The sequence below is a fragment of the Triticum dicoccoides genome, chromosome 7B (assembly GCF_002162155.2).
Source record: "Triticum dicoccoides isolate Atlit2015 ecotype Zavitan chromosome 7B, WEW_v2.0, whole genome shotgun sequence".
NCBI classification, from domain to species: Eukaryota; Viridiplantae; Streptophyta; class Magnoliopsida; order Poales; family Poaceae; genus Triticum; species Triticum dicoccoides.
In genome coordinates this window covers 123,491,558-123,497,121 of record NC_041393.1, presented here as the reverse complement: position 1 = coordinate 123,497,121, position 5,564 = coordinate 123,491,558, and the positions used below count along the sequence as shown (strand labels likewise).

At 43.0% G+C, this 5,564-nt stretch overlaps 1 pseudogene; it reads left to right on the top strand.

The window, feature by feature from the left end:
- The first annotated feature begins 4,036 nt into the window (after window positions 1-4,036).
- Window positions 4,037-4,716, top strand: LOC119340973 (annotated as a pseudogene).
- Window positions 4,717-5,564: the final 848 nt, after the last annotated feature.

Below are 5,564 nucleotides of genomic sequence, written 5' to 3'. Positions count from 1 at the left end.
GGGGGAGAAACATCATAAGATCCAACTATAATAGCAAAGCTCGCGTTACATCAAGATCATACCACCTCAAGAACACGAGAGAGAGAGAGAGAGAGAGAGAGAGAGAGAGAGAGATCAAACACATAGCTACTGGTACACACCCTTAGCCTCAGGGGTAAACTACTCCCTCCTCATCATGGAGAGCGCCGGGATGATGAAGATGGCCACCGGTGTGGATCCCCCTCTAGCAGGGTGCCGGGATAGGGTCCCAATTGGTTTTTGGTGGCTACAGAGGCTTGCGGCTGCGGAACTCCCGATCTAGGTTATTTTCTGGAGGTTTGGGTATTTATAAGAATTTTTTACGCCGGTCTCACGTCAAGGGGGTCTACGAGTCGTCCACGAGGCATGGGGGCGCGCCCAGGGGGGTAGGGCTCGCCCTCCACCCTCGTGGACGGCTCGGGACTCTTCTGGCCCAACTCTTTTACTCTGGGGGCTTCTTTTGTTCCATAAAATTTTGTCAAAATTGGCACATCAATTGGACTCCGTTTGGTATTCCTTTTCTGTAAAACTCAAAAACAAGGAAAAAACAGAAACTGGCACTGGGCTCTAGGTTAATAGGTTAGTCTCAAAAATAATATAAAAGCGTATAGTAAAGCCCATTAAACATCCAGAACAAGTAATATAATAGCATGGAACAATCAAAAATTATAGATACGTTGGAGACGTATCAGCTATCACAAAGTAACAACCAAAAGAAGATCTTATGTCTGAGTCTACAGGTTGTTTTCCAGAGAGATCTGAAGATGTCATGGATTGTGTTTCCTTCCTTGATTGCTCTATAGATGTTCATAGATGAATACTCAGTTGTAGCCCATGTGTATGACCATCTATCTTGGGTTGTGGTTAATGCTTGACCATCAAGGCTAGTCTACAGGGAGTTGAATTGTTCAAAAGCTAGCTGAGATAGTGGCATGTGGAATAGTTGGCTGATGTCATTGTGTTCCAAAACAGAGCTCAAGGAGATTGATTGGTTGATTGCAAAAGAGTGCAGCTCAGGGAATTTGGTGTGGAGTGGTATCTCTAACCATTTATCAGACCAGAAGTATACAGAGTCACCACTGCCTGCTTTACATATGGCATGCTGCTTGAATAGAGGGATAAGCTTCAAAATATCCCTCCACCACAAAGACCCAACCTTTTGTTCACCTGGAAGTCTATTTTGGTAGTGTCTCTCCAAATGATATTCACCATGGTGTATCAGTCCTATTAAAGAACTTATGCAGGAACTTAAGGAGAAGAGCCTTCTTGTGCATGTGGAGGTCCAACACCCCCAAGCCACCATGATTCTTTGGTCTACTTACTTTATCCCATGCAATGAGTACAGTACCTCTGTCTATTGATCCATACTTCCTCCAGAAACAGTTCATAAGGTAGGAACTGATTTGCTTGATGACTGCTTTAGGTATCATCAATGTACTCATGAATAAAGTAGGCATACTTGTGAAAATGGATTTAATCAGGGTCAACTTATCTCCAGAAGACAACATAGTAGAGCAGCTCAAAAGTCTATTCTCAATTCTGCTGGTATGAAATCTTCCACTCTAGGCTTGGTGAGGCACAAGGGTAGTCCAAGATAGGTGTGTGGCAATGAACCAATCTTGCAGCCTAAAAGATTTGATAAGGCATTCATTTTGTCAGCTGGAGTGTTGATGGAGATCATTGTTGACTTGGCATAGTTCACCCTGAGTCCAGTGTATTGAGCATAGTGGAGGAGGAGATTTTTGATGTGCTGGATATGCCTAGGATCAGCTTTGGCCACTAAAAATGGTATCATCTACTTATTGAATGATTGGGTAATCTGGGCAAGAATTGTGAATGAGTGGGGGTTCAATCATGGAGGCATTGCAGGCTTCATTGAAGATAGACTGTAACAGATCAGCAACAATCACAAAAATCAGAGGGGACAGAGGGTCTCCCTGCCTCACACCATTCTTACAAAGAAATTGTTTACCAGGTACTCCATTAAGCAGAACTGATGAAAAACCAAAACCATAAATCATTTTAATCCAGTGAATCCATTTCTAACCAAATCCTTTAGCTTGCAGAATTTCAATGATGGTGTTATGGTTCAACATGTCAAATGCTTTCTCAAAGTCCAGCTTGAGTAGAATGATTTCCTTCCTGCTTTGCTGGCATTGATGTATATATTCGTAGGACCAGGCCAGGCAATCTTGGATACATCTGTGATTAAGGAAACCATGTTGATTTTTGTGAACCATACTGAGAATGTACTTTTGTAGTCTGTTGGCTAAGAGTTTTGTTATGATCTTGAGTGTACAATTTAACAATGAAACGGGTCTGAAGTCTGCAGGAGTGGCTGCATGGTCCTTCTTTGGAATGAGGGTAATGTAGGAGTAGTTGATGCTCTGAATATTAACTTGGCCTGAGTGGAAGTCTGCAATCAGCTTATAAAAGTCAGGTGCAATGATATCCCAACAGTTTTTCAGAAATGCAACATTGAAACCATCTGGTCCAGGGGATTTATCTGCAGGCATATGTTTGATGAAATAATCAATCTCCTCCTTGGTGAAAGGTGCTTCTAACTCAGCCAGGTCATCATGTGGGTGTAACAGATGGTGCAAGAGGAGGGGGTTGGAGGTAGGAGTACTTGTCCCCATTCTTTCCTTGAAAACTCTATATAATATAGCAACTTTAGCCTGATGATCCTGATGTTCATGACCTTGATCATCTTGCAATATAGCAATACAATTATTTCTGAAATACTTAAGAGGGGCACTCATGCCTACTTGGAATCGGTGATGATAATCCACCGTCGGAGTCCTCCCCGGCTAGCAACCAGAAGCTATTGCCGGCCGGGGTGGCTCCTACTCCATGGCGTAGGGCATGTATCCTCTCTGAGAGGCGAGGAAACTGGGGAGAGCGGCATGGATGTGTAATCCTTGCTCTGGTCACCATCCTCCTCGGTACCTCTGTCTCCTCGTCGTCGTAAGCACAATCACGTCGTCTGGCTGCCTAGCATCGACAATTCCATCACCACCACGCCGCATCTTCCGCATCTGGGGCTTGTGTGTGTGACTAATAGGCCTTTCAGCACGCCAATTAATCTGGATTAACCGACTATGTCTCCATCATGTCCCATGACAGGATCTCAACCGGCAAAGCACCATCGTCGATAATCGGGAGTCGCTTCTCCTTTTGTTGTCTCCAAAACCACCTGGATCGCCTCATTCTATGGTCATGTATTTGTGTAGCGGTGAGATCATGCCAGCCGGTATTTCTCGCTATTGCACGGCAGCATACACATTTTAATCCAGTTCCAATCTGTGATTGGATGGTTAGAGGGACTGCGGTATCCCCGCCCATCAGGGTTCATATTCTGGTGCTCGTATTTATTTCAGGATTTTCGGCGATGTGCATTTAGTGGGAGGAGACATTCGGATCGACGATGAGGTGCCTATGATGACTTCGTAGATTTCAAGATAATATGCGGGCTCAGTCTTTTAGATATGCTCGTACGGGTAGGATGTGCGTGTGTACATTCATAGATGTGAGTGTATGCGCGTGTATATGAGCGGTTGCATCTATACTATGTTAAAAAAAACTGCCACATAATTCAACAAAAATAAAAATCAAGGTCGACTTTTTTTTTGAAGAAAGAAGGTCGACTTATCAATCATTGTGTACATACTATATAATCTCGGCTCGAGCCGAACCCACAGGCGTTGTGCTTTGTATAGGACTACTAGACACGTTTTTTGTTGGGGACTAGACAAGTTGACGAGGTCCTAAAAAAAAGACACGTTGACGAGCCATGACGCCATGATGGATTCAAACCCGAGTCTAACTTCCCGATGAATACGGCACGATGGGAATATCTCCCGGAGTCCACAATAGGCAACGCCTCACCGGCCCCAATAAATATCCCCGATTCCCCACCCTAGGCCAACACGCAAAAAACGCTCCTGTCTTTCGATTGGTCTTCCGCCGTCGCGTCTTCTTTGCTAGGGTTTTGTTTCGCCTCCCAATCTTCTGATCAATGGCGGCCGTGGAAGGCGAGAAGAAGATGATCACGCTCAAGAGCTCGGACGGTTAGGAGTTCGAGGTTGAGGAGGCGGTTGCCATGGAGTCGCAGACCATCCGCCACATGATTGAGGACGACTGCGCCGACAACGGCATCCCGCTCCCCAACGTCGACTCAAAGATCCTCTTCAAGATCATTGAGTATTGCAAGAAGCACGTCCAGGCCAGCCCAAAACCGGCTGACTCCGGTGCCGCCGCTGACGCCAACTCCTCCACCTCTACTGCAGCCCCCGCCTCCGCCGAGGACCTCAAGAGCTTTGATGCTGAGTTTGTCAAGGTCGACCAGGCCACCCTTTTCGACCTCATCCTGGCTGCAAACTACCTCAACATTAAGGGATTGCTCGACCTTACTTGCCAGACTGTTGCTGACATGATCAAGGACAAGACTCCGGAGGAGATCCGCAAGATTTTTAACATTAAGAATGATTTCACACCTGAGGAGGAGGCGGAGATCCGCAGGGAGAACCAGTGGGCTTTTGAGTAGAAAGTAGTAACGTCGAGGCAATGTTGCTCTTAAGTAATGCTAGTATTGATCTTGTTTTCTTAGATTTCATATGTCTACGTTTCAGCGCTGCTTTTTCTATGTCGTTGTAATCGTTGTAATTATTCCAAGTCTAAACATCGTTTATATTCTTATAAAAATAGCCTATGATGGTAGTCATTACTTGTGAAACTGTATTGTTATTTGAGTGGATGTTTCGCTTGGTAATATCATCCTTAGCTGATTTATAGCGTGGTTTCAGATGAACAAAAAAGAAAGACATGATAACATAAATTTGGAAACAAAATATAGGCAAAAATTGAAAGCAACCAGAGACAATGTTGATATTTTCTGCTATCTTGAAATAGCAATATTGCTTCCCTTTCTACAACTATGTTTCTCCATAGCTAGTCTACCTGAAGTGTTCTATACACTTTTAACATTTTTTACATGCTTAATTCACATTTTTCAAATACTTGATTTACATTTTTTTTCAAATGCATGATTGATGTTTTTCAAATATATGATCAACTTTTTTCATACACATTGTATACATTTTTCGTGTACATAGAATTTTTTTTCTATACACATTTAACATTTTGGAAATGCTTGATTAATGTTTTTTAAAATACTTGGTTAACATTTTTCAAATGCCTGACTAACAATTTTTAAATACATGTTCACTTTTTTCATACATACCATATATTTTTTGTATACATGATAAATATTTTCTCTATAGACATTTAACATTTCTCAAATGCTTGATTAACACTTGTCAAATGTTTTAGGTAAAGTATTTTTTTGTAATATATTTAAAATGTTTCGAAGTATAAACAAAAGTAAAAACAAGAAAGCAAAAAGCGGAAAGCGGAAACAAAAAAAAGAAAAACTAGAAGAAAATGAGGCTGTGGCATATGGCCTCGCGTGCATATGCCGCCCCATCTCGCAGTCGCCTTCAGGCGAGGCTGCCTTACATCTCACGCTTGGCAAGCGTGACATAGGC